The 17,927-nt window shown below is 42.9% G+C and overlaps 1 long non-coding RNA gene across 1 annotated transcript; it reads left to right on the top strand.

Annotated features, from left to right (window-relative positions):
• Nucleotides 1-3,224: 3,224 nt before the first annotated feature.
• Nucleotides 3,225-6,913, top strand: LOC133568984 (uncharacterized). Its single transcript, XR_009809721.1, has 3 exons — nucleotides 3,225-3,300; nucleotides 3,833-3,910; nucleotides 6,472-6,913. It is a non-coding gene; the product is annotated as an uncharacterized LOC133568984 (long non-coding RNA).
• Nucleotides 6,914-17,927: the final 11,014 nt, after the last annotated feature.

Genomic DNA, 17,927 nt, shown 5'->3' with positions numbered 1-17,927 from the left:
TTGTTGAAGCTTGGAAGGTGGAATTCTTTCCCATTTTTGTTTTATGTAGAGCTTCAGTCGTTCAACAGTCCGGGGTCTCCTCTGTCGTATTTTACGCTTCATAATGCACCACACATTTTTGATAGGACTGCAGGCCGGCCAGGAAAGTACCTGCACTCTTTTTTTATGAAGCTGAACACGTGCTGAATGTGGCTTGGCATTGTCTTGCTGAAATAAGCAGGGGCGTACATGAAAAAGTCGGCGCTTAAATGGCAGCAAATGTTGTTCCAAACAGATGGGTAACTTACCCATGCCTTGGGCACTAATGCACCCCCATACCATCACAGATGCTGGCTTTTCAACTTTGCGTCGATAACAGTCTGGATGGTTCGCTTCCCCTTTGGTCCGGATGAAACGGTGTCGAATATTTCCAAAAACAATTTGAAATGTGGACTCATCAGACCACAGAACACCTTTCCACTTTGCATCAGTCCATCTTAGATGATCTCGGGCCCAGAGAAGCCGGCGGCGTTTCTGGATGTTGTTGATAATTGGCTTTCGCTTTGCATAATAGATCTTTAACTTGCACTTACAGATATAGCAACAAACTGTATTTAGTGACAGTGGTTTTCTGAAGTGTTCCTGAACTCATGTGGTGATATCCTTTAGAGATTGATGTGGGTTTTTGATACAGTGCCGTCTGAGGGATGGAAGGTCACGGTCATTCAATGTTGGTTTCCGGCCATGCCGCTTACGTGGAGTGATTTCTCCAGATTCTCTGAACCTTTTGATGATATCATGGAGCGTAGATGTTGAAATCCCTAAATTTCTTGCAATTGCACTTTGAGAAACGTTGTTCTTAAACTGTTTGACTATTTGCTCACGCAGTTGTGGACAAAGGGGTGTACCTCGCCCCATCCTTTCCTGTGAAAGACTGAGCATTTTTTGGGAAGCTGTTTTTATAGCCAATCATGGCACCCACCTGTTCCAAATTAGCCTTCACACCTGTGGGATGTCCCAAATAAGTGTTTGATGAGCATTTCTTAACGTTATCAGTATTTATTGCCACCTTTCCCAACTTGTTTGTTGCGTGTTGTTGGCATCAAATTCTAAAGTTAATGATTATTTGCACCAAAAAAATGTTTATGAGTTTGAACATCAAATATGTTGTCTTTGTAGCATATTCAACTGAATATGGCTTGAAAATGATTTGCAAATCATTGTATTCAGTTCATATTTACATCTAACACAATTTCCCAACTCATATGGAAACGGGGTTTGTACTTAATTTAATAATTATTTACATTTATGAAAGAGTAATTCTGTTTGTAATTGAATTTTTAGTCAAGTAACGACTATTATTGTTCCTTTTTAAAACAGATATTCCAAACATTGTTAATTGATAAACTGTTTTATCAGGATATGGTGTATTTGCTCTTGCATCAATTTAAAAAAGTTCTTGTGTGGTCGAGTACCGAGGGAAGTTCATCTCAAGACATGAGCGGGACAAGAGACAGAAACCCTCTATAAATATCTTTACTATTTATCTGGCATTATATGCTCATAATGTTAACAACAAAAAGTGCTGATAATGTTATAATTAATAAGTTCTAACATTATTTTTATGTGTTTTGTTGCAGACACCAACTGTTGATGTTCTATGTCAACATTCTCCAGATTCATGTGAGCGATAAACCGACTTCATCCCTCCAACAGGTTATTTCTTGACTATTTTACTATCCATCCATCCATCCATTTTCTACTACCTGTCCCTTTTTTGGGTTGGCGGGGTGTGCTTGAGCCTATCTGAGCTGCATTCGGGCGGAAGGCGGAGTGCACCCTGGACAAGTCGCCACCTCATTACACGGCCAACACAAATAGACAACATTTACACTCACATTCACACATTAGGGCCAATTTAGTGTTGCCAATCAACCTATCCCCAGGTGCATGTCTTTGGAGGTAAGATGAAGCCGGAGTACCCGGAGGGAACCCACGCAGTCACGGGGAGAACATGCAAACTCCACACAGAAAGATCACGAGCCCAGGATTTAACTCAGGACTACTCAGGACCTTCGATTTGTGACGCACATGCACTAACCCCTGTCCCACCGTGCTGCCCTATATCTGCTAAAAACTTGACACAACCTATACTTCAAAAGACATTTAATCCTTTTAACCTCTCACAGATCAGTTTATATGACAACATTTTTTAAGCGTACATCCATGTTAGTCTGTGGAATTTACAACTCATGTTTAGCAAAACAGGAGATGTTACAGGTCAGCAACATGAATTCTATATGTGATCACTTGTCATGTACTCATATTGTTTGAACTAAAAAAAACTTCAGTGTGTTTCATATAAGGTCCTCATATTTTTCTGAACCACATTAGTGTGTGTTACAATGTTTAATTCAAAGCTTTAAAATGAGTGTTTCAATCCAGGTCCTCATATTTTCTGAACCACATTTTAGTGAATGTTACATTCTTAAATAATAGTCTAAGAGCTAAAACGCTATAATAATCTTTACTGTTTATGTAGAATTATATGCTCAGAATATTATCAACCAAAAGTGGTTGTTAATGTTATAATTAATTAGTTCTGACATTATATTTTTGTGTTTTGTTGCAGACACCAACTGTTGGGGTTCTATCTCAACATTCTCCAGATTCAGATGTGAGCGATAAACCGACTTCATCCCTCCAACAGGTTATTACAAGTCTATTTTTACTATATCCGCTCTAAATGTGACCCAACCTATATTTTGAAAGACATTTATTAATTTTAATCTCTCACAGATCAGTTTATATGACAACATTTTCGTAAGGGTACATCCATGTTAGTCAGTAAGGAGTTTGGAACTCATGTTTAGCAAAACAGGAGATGTTACAAGTCAACAACATACATTCTACATGTGACCCCTCGTCATGTCCTTATATTGTTTGAACCAAGAAAGACTTAGGTGTGTTTCATATAAGGTCCTCATATTTTCTAAACCAGATTAGTGTGTGTTACAATGTTAATGTCCAAGCTTTAAAATGTGTGTTTCAATTCAGGTCCTCATATTTTCTGAACCAGATTTTAGTGTGTTTTATATTCTTAATTAATTGTCTTAGAGCTGAAACTCTGTAATAATCTTTACTATTTATCTGGCATTGTATGCTCAGAGTTTTATCAACAAAAAGTGCTGATAATGTTATAATTAATTAGTTCTGACATTATATTTTTGTGTTTTGTTGCAGAAACCAACTGTTGAGGTTCCATCTCAACATTCTCCAGATTCTGATGTGAGCCATTAACTGACTTCATCCCTCCAACAGGTTATTACATGTCTATTTTTACTATATCTGCTCTAAATTTGACCCAACCTATATTTTGAAAGACATTTATTTATTTTAATCTCTCACAGATCACTTTATATGACAACTTTTTCGCAAGGGTACATCCATGTTAGTCAGTAGAAAGTTTAGAACTCATGTTTAGCAAAACAGGAGATGTTACAAGTCAACAACATAAATTCTACATTTGAGCACTCGTCATGTCCTTATATTGTTTGAAGCAAGAAAGACTTAGGTGTGTTTCATATAAGGTCCTCATATTTTCTGAACCTGAAAATGTGTGTTACAATGTTAATGTCAAAGCTTTAAAATGAGTGTCTCAATTCATGTCCTCATATTTTCTGAACCAGATTTTTGTGTGTGTTACATTCTTAATGAATTGTCTAAGAGCTGAAACTCTGTAATAATCTCTACCCTTTATCTGGCATTGTATGCTCAGATTTTTATCAACAAAAAGTGGTGAGAATGTTATAATTAATTAGTTATGACATTATATTTTTGTGTTTTGTTGCAGAAACCAACTGTTGAGGTTCTATCTCAACATTCTCTAAATTCAGATGACAGCCATAAACCGACTTCATCCCTCCAACAGGTTATTACATGTCTGTTTTTACTATATCTGCTCTAAATTTGACCCAACCTATATTTTGAAAGACATTTATTAATTTTAATCTCTCACAGATCAGTTTATATGACAACATTTCCGTAAGGGTACATCCATGTTAGTCAGTAGGGAGTTTGGAACTCATGTTTAGCAAAACAGGAGATGTTACAAGTCAACAACATAAATTCTACATGTGAGCACTCGTCATGTCCTCATATTGTTTGAACCAAGAAAGACCTAGGTGTGTTTCATATAAGGTCCTCATATTTTCTGAACCAGATTAGTGTGTGTTAAAATGTTAATGTCAAAGCTTTAAAATGAGTGTTTCAATTCAGAAAATGCAGTGCCTCTTGTTTACAGCCGATTTCTGCAGCGCTGTTTTCATTGATCAAAGTATTTTTTCGGTGGTCGTGTTTTTGGTACATAACTTGTAAATAGTGCGCAAATAATAGGCTATATATATATAAATACATTCAAACCCCGTTTCCATATGAGTTGGGAAATTGTGTTAGATGTACATATAAACAGGATACAATGATTTGCAAAGAATTTTCAACCCCAATTCTGTTGAATATGCTACAAAGACGACATATTTGATGTTAAAACTGCTAAACATTTTTTTTGCAAAGAATTTAGGGATTTTACCATCTACGGTCCGTAAAATTATCAAAAGGTTCAGAGAATCTGGAGAAATCACTGCACGTAAGCGATGTACTGCATTAAAAACCGACATCAGTGTGTAAAAGATATCACCACATGGGCTCAGAAATACTTCAGAAAACCACTGTCAGTTACTACAGTTGGTCGCTACATCTGTAAATGCTAGTTAAAACTCTACTATGCAAAGCAAATGCCATTTATCAACAAGACAGAGGAACGTCGCGGGCTTCGCTGGGCCCGAGCTCATCTAAGATGGACTGATGCAAAGTGGAAAAGTGTTCTGTGGTCTGACGAGTCCACATTTCAAATTATATATGGAAATTGTGGACGTGGTGTTCTCCGGAACAAAGAGGAAAATAACCATCCGGCGCAAAGTTCAAAAGCCAGCATGTGTGATGGTATGGGGGTGTATTAGTGCCCAAAGCATGGGTAACTTACACATCTGAGAAGGCACCATTAATGCTGAATGGTCCATACAGGTTTTGGAGCAACATATGTTGTCATCCAAGCAACATTATCATGGACGCCCCTGCTTATTTCAGCAAAACAATGCCAAGCCACGTGTTACAACAGCATGTCTTCGTAGTAAAAGAGTGCGAGTACTTTCCTGACCCGCCCACAGTCCAGACATGTCTCCCATCGAAAATGTGTAGTGCATTATGAAGCGTAAAACACGACAACTTAAGCTGTACATCAAGCAAGAATGGTAAAGAATTCTACTTTCAAAGCTTCAACAATTAGTTTCCTCAGTTCCCAAACGTTTATTGAGTGTTGTTAAAAGAAAATGTGATGTAACACAGTGGTGAACATGCCCTTTCTCAACTACTTTGGCACGTGTTGCAGCCATGAAATTCAAAGTTAATTATTATTTGCCAAAAAAAAAAAGTTTGAGTTTGAACATCAAATATGTTGTCTTTGTAATGCTTTCAATTGAATATGGGTTGAAAAGGATTTGCAAATCATTGTATTCAGTTTATATTTACATCTAACACAATTTCCCAACTTTTATGGAAACGGGGTTTGTATATATATTAGGGCTGGGCAATGATTAAAATTTTTAATCGAAGTTAATCGCACTATTTCTCTTATTAATCGCGATTAAATGCATTGTATACGCAAAGCCCAATAATGAATTCAAAAGTAGTGTGTAGTGCACCTTTATTGGAATATTCTCCCACATGAACAAAAGCGCCAAAACATTTGTTGTGCAAACACAATTTAAATCAGTCCTTGTTAAACAGTAGCAGTTAAATAGCAAATTTTATGAAAATCAACTCAAAAAATGTAAATACAAACATTTAAGCTTATTGCCACTGCCAGGGTATTTAAGTTATCCTGTTTGTTATGGAAAATAAATATAATCTACATACAAATCTCTGAGCCACAATCATAACTTCTGAACAGGAAATTTCTGAGGTAACAGCAGAAACATTTTTTTTTATCAGGGATCTTATGTTTAAAAAACTTATATTATAGGTAGTGGGCTGTTTTAGGGAATTTTTGATCAAATTATCCTTACTAGCAATATTAATAATGTTGTGTTTATTCTGCGTAGTGCACTTAAAATAATTATGACCATATCTGTTTGCTTGGTGCTTTGATAAACTGAACGCATATACATGGTACTATATTGTGATGTTATGAGCCAGGGGAAAAAAAAACTACCCTACCCAGCATGCAACAGGAGTGACGAGCATGCGCGGTTGTGTCGCCATGACGACATCTTGTATGTTGTGATATGCACGCTCTGAAAGCAAACGTTAAGAACTCAGCCAACACTCCTGGTCTGCATTATTCATAAATAGACAGACAACACACATACTCCGCTGCTTCACAAAGCACAATATGTTAAATGTTTACTTTTACAGTTTTCTAATTCTTCCTTTCAGATTGACAGCAGGACAAATCGCTGGAAGTGGGTATGTCTCAAGCTTCTTCCACTTGGTCCACTCCAAAGCGGGGTAAATAAATAATCCACATCATTTACTAGAATATTATATTACGTTTTGCACCTTTTCACTGTGTTATAGTCCTTATTCCTTCAGTAAGAAATTGTATTTTGTCTCCTTTATGACAACTGCAAAGGGGAAGAAGTGGAAGCAGTTGAATGACACATGTTGCATTTTGTAACTGGCAACAAAGTACCAGGTAAAAAAGATTGTGAAGCCTGCCTCCATAAAGAACTAGTAGCTCTACAGGACAGAGATTGGCTTGCCATCAAGTACTACATCCATAACAGAATTATATTAAAAAAAGGGAAAAAAAATGTTTTCCCACATCTTCTGTGGTAGTTTGAGTATGTTACCAGCAATTAAAAAAGCAAAATAAACAGCAGGCGTTTTGTATTTATTCCAGATAATTCTTAGCGACAAAATCCACAAAAACAATTCAGTTACACTTAATCGACAATTACATTTTTACCCATGTTTCTTTTAAACTCTTCTTGGTTTTAGATTACAGTAGCATGGGATTGGGATTTTTTTTTTAAATGACAACACATCAACTAAACCAACTCAGGTGGTTTTGTTAAGTCTCTGATGTCATTAGCCTCATATGTCACATGAACCTGAAATCTTAAACACTCTGTGACGTCATGGTCATCATATGTCACATAAACCTGAAATTTTAAACACTCTGTGACGTCATGGTCATCATATGTCACATAAACCTGAAATTTTAAACACTCTGTGACGTCATGGTCATCATATGTCACATAAACTTGAAACCTTAAACACTCTGTGATGTCATGGTCGTCATATGTCACATAAACTTGAAATCTTAAACACTCTGGTCTTCATTTGTCACCTAAACCTGACAAGTCCTCATATGTACCATAAAAATCAGGTTCAGAAAAAAACAAAAGAGTTGCAAAAATCTCAATAGACCACTGTGTTTCTAAAATTCTGGTTCACTAACCGTCTGAGTCCCAGGCCTGTAGGACCATTGGAAAGGCATGTCCCCATATGTCACGTTTTTGTCATAAGTCCTCATATGTCACCCAAACACGTATGTGTGTGTGTGTGTGTGTGTGTGTGTGTGTGTGGTACTTTAATTTGAACTTTGACTGTCCATCTAATATTCTGTCTGTCCTACTCTCTGCTTGTTTTGCTTGTCTGTCTGCTCATCTGTCTGTCTTCCATCTTGTCTGTCTGCTCAACTGTCTGTCTTCCATCTCTCCATCTTGTCTGTCTGCTCAACTGTCTGTCTTCCATCTTGTCTGTCTGCTCAACTGTCTGTCTTCCATCTCTCCATCTTGTCTGTCTGCTCAACTGTCTGTCTTCCATCTTGCCTGTCTGCTCATCTGTCTGTCTTCCATCTTGTCTGTCTGCTCAACTGTCTGTCTTCCATCTCTCCATCTTGTCTGTCTGCTCAACTGTCTGTCTTCCATCTTGTCTGTCTGCTCAACTGTCTGTCTTCCATCTCTTCATCTTGTCCGTCTTCCATCTCTCCATCTTGCCTGTCTGCTCATCTGTCTGTCTTCCATCATGTCTGTCCGCAAAACTGTCTGTCTTCCATCTCTCCATCTTGTCTGTCTGCTCAACTGTCTGTCTTCCATCTTGTCTGTCTGCTCAACTGTCTGTCTTCCATCTCTCCATCTTGCCTGTCTTCCATCTCTCCATCTTGTCTGTCTGCTCAACTGTCTGTCTTCCATCTTGTCTGTCTGCTCAACTGTCTGTCTTCCATCTCTCCATCTTGCCTGTCTGCTCATCTGTCTGTCTTCCATCTCTTCATCTTGTCTGTCTTCCATCTCTCCATCTTGCCTGTCTGCTCATCTGTCTGTCTTCCATCTTGTCTGTCTACTCAACTGTCTGTCTTCCATCTCTCCATCTTGCCTGTCTGCTCATCTGTCTGTCTTCCATCTCTTCATCTTGTCTGTCTTCCATCTCTCCATCTTGCCTGTCTGCTCAACTGTCTGTCTTCCATCTCTCCATCTTGCCTGTCTGCTCATCTGTCTGTCTTCCATCTTGTCTGTCTACTCAACTGTCTGTCTTCCATCTCTCCATCTTGCCTGTCTGCTCATCTGTCTGTCTTCCATCTCTTCATCTTGTCTGTCTTCTATCTCTCCATCTTGCCTGTCTGCTCAACTGTCTGTCTTCCATCTCTCCATCTTGCCTGTCTGCTCATCTGTCTGTCTTCCATCTTGTCTGTCTACTCAACTGTCTGTCTTCCATCTCTCCATCTTGCCTGTCTGCTCAACTGTCTGTCTTCCATCTCACCATCTTGCCTGTCTGCTCATCGGTCTGTCTTCCATGTCTTCATCTTGTCTGTCTTCCATCTCTCCATCTTGCCTGTCTGCTCAACTGTCTGTTTTCCATCTCTTCATCTTGTCTGTCTTCCATCTCTTCATCTTGTCTGTCTTCCATCTCACCATCTTGCCTGTCTGCTCATCTGTCTGTCTTCCGTCTCTCCATCTGGTCTGTCTTACATCTCTCCATTTTGCCTGTCTGCTCAACTGTCTGCCTTCCATCTCTTCATCTGGTCTGTCTGCTGATCTGTCTGTCCGCTCATCTGTCTGTCTTCCATCTCTCCATCTTGTCTGTCTGCCCAACTGTCTGTCTTCCATCTCTCCATCTTGTCTGTCTTCCATCTCTCCATCTTGTCTCTTCCATCTCTCCATCTTACCTCTCTGCTCAACTGTCTGCCTTCAATCTCTCCATCTGGTCTGTCTGCTCATCTGTCCGTCTTCCATCTTGTCTGTCTGCTCATCTGTCTGTCTTCCATTTCTCCATCTTGTCTGTCAGCCCAACTGTCTGTCTTCCATCTTGTCTGTCTGCTCATCTGCCTGTCTTCCATTTCTCCATCTTGTCTGTCTGCCCAACTGTCTGTCTTCCATCTCTCCATCTTGTCTGTCTTCCATCTCTCCATCTTGTCTCTTCCATCTCTCCGTCTTGTCTGTCTGCTCATCTGTCTGTCTTCCATCTCTCCATCTGGTCTCTCTTCCATCTCTCCATCTTGTCTGTCTGCTCATCCGTCTGTCTTCCACCCCTCCGTCTTGTCTGTCTGCCTGCGTCTTCCTGCCTGTCTGCATGTTGCTTGTCCATCCTTCTAGTTGTCTCATGTAAAGTTGCCGTTACTTCTCATTTACATCCTGGCTGCGTCACCACGGCAACACATCATTTTGTGCTATTCCCCGGGTGAACACACCTTCCGTAACTCATTACTGACGTCCAACATGTGACTTGTCCTCACATTTGAATGTTCGTCCTAGAAAGAAAGTGCAGTCAGTTTGTCGGAACCTTCCTGCATAAATCATCTTCATCATTCAATCTACATTTTTTTTCTGTTGACACAACTTGATTGTCTTGAAGACACTTCTCCTTTTTGCCGGTTGTCTCTCTTTCTGTTTCTTACTTTTATTTTATGTTAGCCCTCAAATCATCCATCAGTGTGCATGCTGACCGAAGAGGCTGTCTTTGTCTTCATCGGCACTGCCTGCACAATAGTACAACTATTTCGCCTCGGGGGGCCAAATGTAGAGAAAAAAAATGTGTCTGGGGGCTGGTATATCTATTTTTAGGAACAGTAATACAAAACCTGACAATAATGTCTGATTGAATGCTAAAAACCTTATGACAGACCGCCTTAAAGAAGGGAAATCATTTGCAAATCATTTTCAAGCCATATTCAGTTGAATGCACTACAAAGACAAGATATTTGATGTTCAAACTCATAAACTTTTTTTTTTTGCAAATAATAATTAATTTCATGGCTGCAACATGTGCCAAAGTAGTTGGGAAAGGGCATGTTCACCACTGTGTTACATCACCTTTTCTTTTAACAACACTCAATAAACATTTGGGAACTGAGGAAACTAATTGTTGAAGCTTTGAAAGTGGAATTCTTTCCCATTCTTGTTTGATGTAGAGCTTCAGTCGTTCAACAGTCCGGGGTCTCCGCTGTCGTATTTTACGCCTCATAATGCGCCACACATTTTCCATGGCAGACATGTCTGGACTGCAGGCGGGCCAGGAAAGTACCCGCACTCTTTTTTTACGAAGCCACGCTGTTGTAACACGTGCTGAATGTGGCTCGGCATTGTCTTGCTGAAATAAGCAGGGGCGTCCATGAAAAAGATGGCGCTCAGATGGCAGCAAATGTTGTTCCAAAACCTGTATGTACCTTTCAGCATTAATGGTGCCTTCACAGATGTGTAAGTTACCCATTCCTTGGGCACTAATACACCCCCATACCATCACACATGCTGCCTTTTTCACTTTCACCCTAGAACAGTCCCCATAGTGCAAAGTCTGAAAAATTGGGGTTATATGCTGGCGTTTCCCAGCCCCTGTTAAAAGTCCTGCTGCCGCCTTCTGGACTAACTGCAACCGGAAGAGAGCTTTTTGGACAAGGACACAACGCCAACGACTTGGATGGCAAAGGCGGGGGTTGAACCTGGAACCCTCACATTGCTGGCCTGGCCACTCTACCCACAGTGCCACGCCGTCCTCCAAAATACCACCAAGCTGAATTGTGTCTGTAACTCTCTGGAAAAGTTCTTGGAACATTGCATGGCTATTTTACAACATGGGAACTGAAAATGTTCTCTAACTCTTTGAATAAGTTCTTGGAACATTGGATGGCTATTTTGGGAACTGGAAATAAACGCTTTGCTCTGTCAGCACTGTAGAAGTTGAGGGATGCGTCGCTGTCCTTGGTCCTGCAAGTTAACTCCACACCCCGGCCGCCATCAGACGCCGACTCCAGGCATTGAGACGTGTTGCTGAGCAGGAAGACGCGCGGGATGGCTGGCGTTAAAATCATGGAAAGGTGAGTCACATGACACCCACTCAGCGCCTGGAGAATTACACCCAGCGGGGAAGCAAACCTGCTGCTCGCTGCTCGTGGGCGTCTGGCAAATGTCAGCAGCAGCCGACTGAAGACAATTTTATCAATGGTTTCCTTTCAGAGCTATCAAACCATTCAAATATTCAAATCATTCAAACGGGTCATGGTGATTAATCACATTGTATCCGTAGTTAACTCGTCATTAATCGTGATTAATCGTGATTAATCGCAACATTTTACAAGTTTTCTTTACTGCCAGAAGCACCGTATTTCCTTGAATTGCCGCCGGGTATATAGTATGCGCCTGCCTAGAATTACTGCCGGGTCACACTCGTTTCGCAAAACATTATTTTTATTAGCGCATGTCTGGAATTTCCGCAGGGTCAAACTCGTCACGTCACGAGTGTCATCATTTTCAAAATGGAGGAGGCTGATTTCAATAGTTTGAAATTGCATTAAGGGAAGAAGATTAAAGGGGAACATTATCACCAGACCTATGTAAGCGTCAATATATACCTTGATGTTACAGAAAAAAGACCATATATTTTTTTAACCGATTTCGAACTCTAAATGGGTGAATTTTGGCGAATTAAACGCCTTTCTTTTATTTGCTCTCACCCAGGTAGTCAATCGACCATTTTTTCAAACACATTATACACATCGAGTCAAATCAGTTCTGTTATTTTCCATGTTTTCGACTGTTTTCCGTACCTTGGAGACATCATGCCTCGTCGGTGTGTTGTCGGAGGGTGTAACAACACGATCGGGAACGGATTCAAGTTGATTTACGTAGAATGCGCATCGATTAGCACGGCATGCTAATCAATGCTAACATGCTATTTGCCGGCGATGCTAAGGCAGACATGGCACAGAGATGTATGAATAACCTGCAGATGCATTTCCGACGATAAAGTCAAAGAAATCACAAAGGTAAGTGTTGTTAATGTTGTTGACTTATGTGCTAATCCGACATATTTGGTCGCGGCATGACTGCCAGCTAATCGATGCTAACATGCTATTTAGGCTAGCTGTATGTACACTTGTAGCTGTATTTGCATCCAGCCTTTCCCTCCACTCACATTTAATGCCAAACAAACACTTACCAATCGACAGATTTAAGTTGCTCCAGTGTCAATGCGAAAGTCCCGATCGTTTGGTCTGCACATTTTACCGGCGATGCTAACGCAGACATGGCCGAATAGCGTCAATAGCTATTTGCTCAATAGCTTCAGTTTCTTCTTCAATTTCGTTTTCGCTATCTGCCTCCATACTCCAACCATCTGTTTTAATACATGCGTAATCTGTTGAATCGCTTAAGCCGCTGAAATCCGAGTCTGAATCCGAGCCTGAATCCGAGCTAATGTCGATATATCTTGCTGTGCTATCCGCCATGTTGTTGCTATTGGAATCAGTGGATGACGTCACAGGAAAATGGACGGTGGCTTTGCAGATAGCGAAAATCAGGCACTTTAAAGCCTTTTTTCGGGATATTCCGGGACGGGTAAAAATTTGAAAAAAACTTTGAAAAATAAAATAAACCACTGGGAACTGATTTTCATTGGTTTGAACCCTTCTGAAATTGTGATAATGTTCCCCTTTAATAGCTATTCAGTAGGATTTAAGGTCCAAGCTATTGAATATGCTAAAAAGAACAGTAAGCAGCTATGTTTTATTAATATACCGTAGCTGCGTGTGTCAAATATGAGTCATTAAATGACTCCCGCCTCCTGGTGGTAGAGGGCGCTAGTGATCCTTCTTGCGACTACTCGGCTGCAGAAGAAGTGACAAGCAGCAAGAGTGAGCAGCGATCGTTTACTTTTTCCTCTCGCTTGCGCTTTTAACACGGAGGATTACTGTGACGGACTTCCTGCCGCCGTCACCGTGTGGGTTGCTGTGACACTGGATGCAGGACGCATCATAACAGGTTTGACTCTTTATTGTCACGTGTGGGTCGCATTTTAACGCGGTATCGTTCCTCCAACGCAAACATAGACACTCCGGACAACAACGTAAAGGTAAGAATGATTTAATAACAAAACACTGGTACAAAAATCAGAGGAAAAGAAATGCGTGGCGAAAGCACAGAAGCTAATGCTAACACTAGCACAGGATCAGGTAACAAGAAATCTAGTAATTACAAACGAAACAGTTGCATTCCGCAAACAAGGGACCAAGACCGACTGACGGGACAAGGCAGGCTTAATTAAGGAAGTAATTAACAAAAACAGGTGTGCGTCTGGAACCCGCAGCAGGTGAAATTAATATGTTACCATGGTGACTCACAAAGGTACACAAACAACAAAGGGAGTCCAAACTAACAGAAAATAACTAAACTAAACATGATCCAGACTACGGATCATGACAGTACCCCCTCCTCAAGGACAGATACCAGATGTCCATAAACAAAAACAAGCAGGGTCAAGAGTCACGGGAGGGCGGAGGGAGGAATTGGCGGTGGGTCGCCAGGCCAAGTGTCCCCGAATCCACCGAGGAGAAGTCAAGTGGCGGCGGCGAGTGGAACGCCGCTGCAGCAGGCGAGGCGGGCGACCAGGGAGCGGCCACATCCATGGCCGACAGGGAGGTGGACGCACTTGTCGTGGCGGATGACCAGGGGGCGGCCACATCCATGGCCGACGTGGAAGTTGGCACGTCGGCGCCGTCGTAACAGGCGTTGACGCAGCAGAAGACGAGGAGTCAGGCGTGGACGCAGCAGAAGACGAGAATTGGCTTGGTTCTTGGCATGGCGGTGCTTGGCGGTGTGGAGCTGGTACTGGTACTTGTTGTAGAGCTGGTACTGGTACTTGTATTTGTCGTGGAGTTGGTGCTGGTACTTGTATTTGTCGTGGTGCTGGTGCTGGTACTTGTAGTTGTCGTGGTGCTGGTGCTGGTACTTGTATTTGTCGTGGTGCTGGTGCTGGTACTTGTATTTGTCGTGGTACTGGTACTTGTATTTGTCTTGGAGTTGGTGCTGGTACTTGTATTTGTCGTGGTGCTGGTGCTGGTACTTGTATTTGTCGTGGTACTGGTACTTGTATTTGTCGTGGAGTTGGTGCTGGTACTTGTATTTGTCGTGGAGTTGGTGCTGGTACTTGTATTTGTCGTGGAGTTGGTGCTGGTACTTGTATTTGTCGTGGTGCTGGTACTTGTATTTGTCGTGGTGCTGGTACTTGTATTTGTCGTGGTGCTGGTGCTGGTACTTGTATTTGTCGTGGTACTGGTACTTGTATTTGTCTTGGAGTTGGTGCTGGTACTTGTATTTGTCGTGGTGCTGGTGCTGGTACTTGTATTTGTCGTGGTACTGGTACTTGTATTTGTCGTGGAGTTGGTGCTGGTACTTGTATTTGTCGTGGAGTTGGTGCTGGTACTTGTATTTGTCGTGGAGTTGGTGCTGGTACTTGTATTTGTCGTGGAGTTGGTGCTGGTACTTGTATTTGTCGTGGTACTGGTACTTGTATTTGTCGTGGAGTTGGTGCTGGTACTTGTATTTGTCGTGGAGTTGGTGCTGGTACTTGTATTTGTCGTGGTGCTGGTGCTGGTACTTGTATTTGTCGTGGTACTGGTACTTGTATTTGTCGTGGAGTTGGTGCTGGTACTTGTATTTGTCGTGGTGCTGGTGCTGGTACTTGTATTTGTCGTGGTGCTGGTGCTTGTATTTGTCGTGGTGCCGGTACTCGTATTTGTCGTGGTGCTGGTACTTGTATTTGTCGTGGTGCTGGTACTGGTACTTGGCGTGGTGCTGGTACTGGTCGTGGAGCTGGTGCTAGTACTGGTCGTGGAGCTGGTGGAGGCGGCCTAGGAGGAGGTTGCGGCTTGGCTGGGCGCAGTTGTGCCACCCCTCCCCCCCCTCGTCTGGATCTCGCTCGTTGTGCTCGTGATCGGTCGTCTCGGGTGGTTCCTTCTCCTTTCTCCTCTCCCTGCTTCCTCCTTCTCCTCTCTTAAATTCTGTCAGGAGATGGACAGATTGAGACCCGGTGTGTGTGTTACGCACCTGACTTGGATTACGGCGGCGTTGCCCCCGGTACGCCCCGCCTCCGTTCCGCCACATCCTCCGCCTCCTGGCCTTCACGTCCTGTTGTCGGCCCGTCGTCTTCGTCTCTACACAATTACATATCTAAAATGAAACGGTTTTCTAAACTGGACTTTCAATGGAAGCAGGAGGTAATAAAGGAAGATCTCCATCGAGACAGAGCGACTTTTAAAACTGAAGAAAGATAAGGAAGACTTCTATAAACAAGTTATCGATGCTTTTGATCAGAAGGAGCTGCGCATGGACTTCATTTATAAGTAAATGTAAGACCATAATAAAGTTTAGTTTTTTTTAATCAAATGTGCTTTTCATGATGGTATCCTTACATCACATTCAAATTTATAAGCGCAGGCCTAAATTTACCGCATGCCTTTGGTAAGCGCCGGAGTGAGAAGAGGTTTTAAATTAATTAGAGCCCCGGCGGCAATTCAAGGAAATATGGTAATCAGACTTTGGGACGGCGTGGCGCAGTGGAAGCGTGGCCGTGCGCAACCCGAGAGTCACTGGTTCAATCCCCACCTAGTACCAACCTCGTCCCGTACGTTGTGTCCTTGAGCGAGACACGTCACCCATGCTCCTGATGCAAGGCGCTGGTTAGCGTGTAAATACTTCAGGGAGGGCAGGGGACAGCCGATGATTTTTTTTGCAAACTTTATGACCCTCTGAGTCGCCTGTTTGTCTGCTTCAGTGCAGCTGGCGTACCACACTGTCATGCAGTACGTCAGCAGGCTCTCGACAGCCGAGCGATAGAAGGTCACCACCAGCTGTCTCTCCAGTCTGTTCTTCCTCAGCACCCTTTAGGAAGTGGAGTCTCCGCTGGGCCTTCCGGATGACCGCAGTTGTATTTTGGGTCCAGGACAGGTCAGCAGATATGAGGGTGCCGAGGAACTTGAAGGAGCTGACTCTCTCCACCTCCTCGCCGTTGATGTAGAGGGGGGCGGGGTCTCCAGTGTTTTTCCTGAAGTCAAAGATGAGTTCCTTGGTTTTTGTGGTGTTCAGTGCCAAATTATTCACTGAACACCACGCTGATAGTTTCAGGACCTCATCTCTGTATGCAGACTCATCCCACCCTGCAATGGGACCCACCACCGTTGTGTCATCGGCGAACTTGATGATGGTGTTCTCCGAGTGGGCCGGACTACAGTCATGGGTGTAGAGGGAGTACAGCAAAGGGCTCAGCACACAGCCCTGTGGGGAGCCGATGCTGAGTGTGCGGGGGGAGGAGAGATGGGGGCCAAGTTTTACTGTCTGAGGTCGGTTGGTCAGGAAGTCCTTAATCCAAAGACAGGTGGGTGAGGGGAGGCCTAAGTCCAGCAGTGTGGTGACCAGGATGTCTGGAAGGATGGTATTGAAGGCGGAGCTATAGTCAATGAAAAGCATCCTGACATAGTTCCAGGTGGCTCAGTGTGGAGTGGAGAGCCATGGATATGGCGTCATCCGAGGATCTGTTTGCCCGGTAGGCAAACTGCTGTGGGTCTAGGGTGGGAGGGGAGGCAGGCTTGGATGTGGGGGAGGACCAGCCTCTCGAAGCACTTCATGATGACAGGTGTGAGTGCTACTGGGCGATGGTCGTTGAGGTTGTTTGTGGCAGCTTTCTTGGGTACCGGGATAATTGTGGCGGATTTAAGAGTGCCTGGGCCAAGGAGAGGTTAAAGAGGATGGTGATAATGTTGGAGAGCTGGTCAGCACAGGCTTTGAGGACCTTCCCGGGTACACCGTCTGCACCAGTCGCCTTTCCTGGGGTTCACTGCCTCGACCACCCGCCTGACCTCGTGCTCCTCAAGAGTGAGTGTGGGGGTGCTGGGGGATGGGGGTGGTGTTGCTGTGACTGTTTGTGATGTCTCAAAGCGAGCAAAGAAGCAGTTCAGCTCCTCTGCTAGCGATGCATCCCAGTCACCGGTTGCTCAAGAAGGCAGACGCTTGAAGCCTGTGGTTGGCTGGGAAAGTACTGTTCCAACTCCTGGATCCGATGGATCAACCTGGACAAAAAATTGAAAAAACTGGGTCAACGTGCGTAAGGATCGGCGCTTTAGTAATCTGTTTTTTTTTTAATAATGAAAAGCAGTCTCGGCTTTTGGGGTCCACCTGAAAAGTAATTTTGTCGATGTAAATCTTGTCAAAGGTTTAAGCTTTCTGCTAAATTTGCAAATCAATCATCTAAAGTATAAAAGTTGGCGAAGCATAAAAACCTTTGCAAGTGCTTCCTTGATTTAGGAGAAGGCCACAAGACCACAGCCTGGATCTTGGCAGGATTGGCTCGGACATGGCCCTTCTCCACAATGAACCCCAGAAAAGACACCGAAGACAAATGAAATTCTCATTTCTCTGCTTGGACATAAAGGCGTTTTTCCAACAATCTCTGAAGAAGGAGACAGACATGGCCGACATGCTTGTGGAGATTTCTGGAAAAGGTTCAATTGTCTTCTAAATAAACAAAGCAGAACTGGTTAGTCACTTCTCTGAGGACATCATTAAAACCCCCATGGGATTCACAACGATTACTTTGATAGGCTTAAACCCCCCCCCCCCCCT

The sequence above is a fragment of the Nerophis ophidion genome, linkage group LG14, assembly GCF_033978795.1.
Source record: "Nerophis ophidion isolate RoL-2023_Sa linkage group LG14, RoL_Noph_v1.0, whole genome shotgun sequence".
Classification (NCBI taxonomy): Eukaryota; Metazoa; Chordata; class Actinopteri; order Syngnathiformes; family Syngnathidae; genus Nerophis; species Nerophis ophidion.
This window is presented reverse-complemented; position numbering and strand designations above follow the sequence as displayed.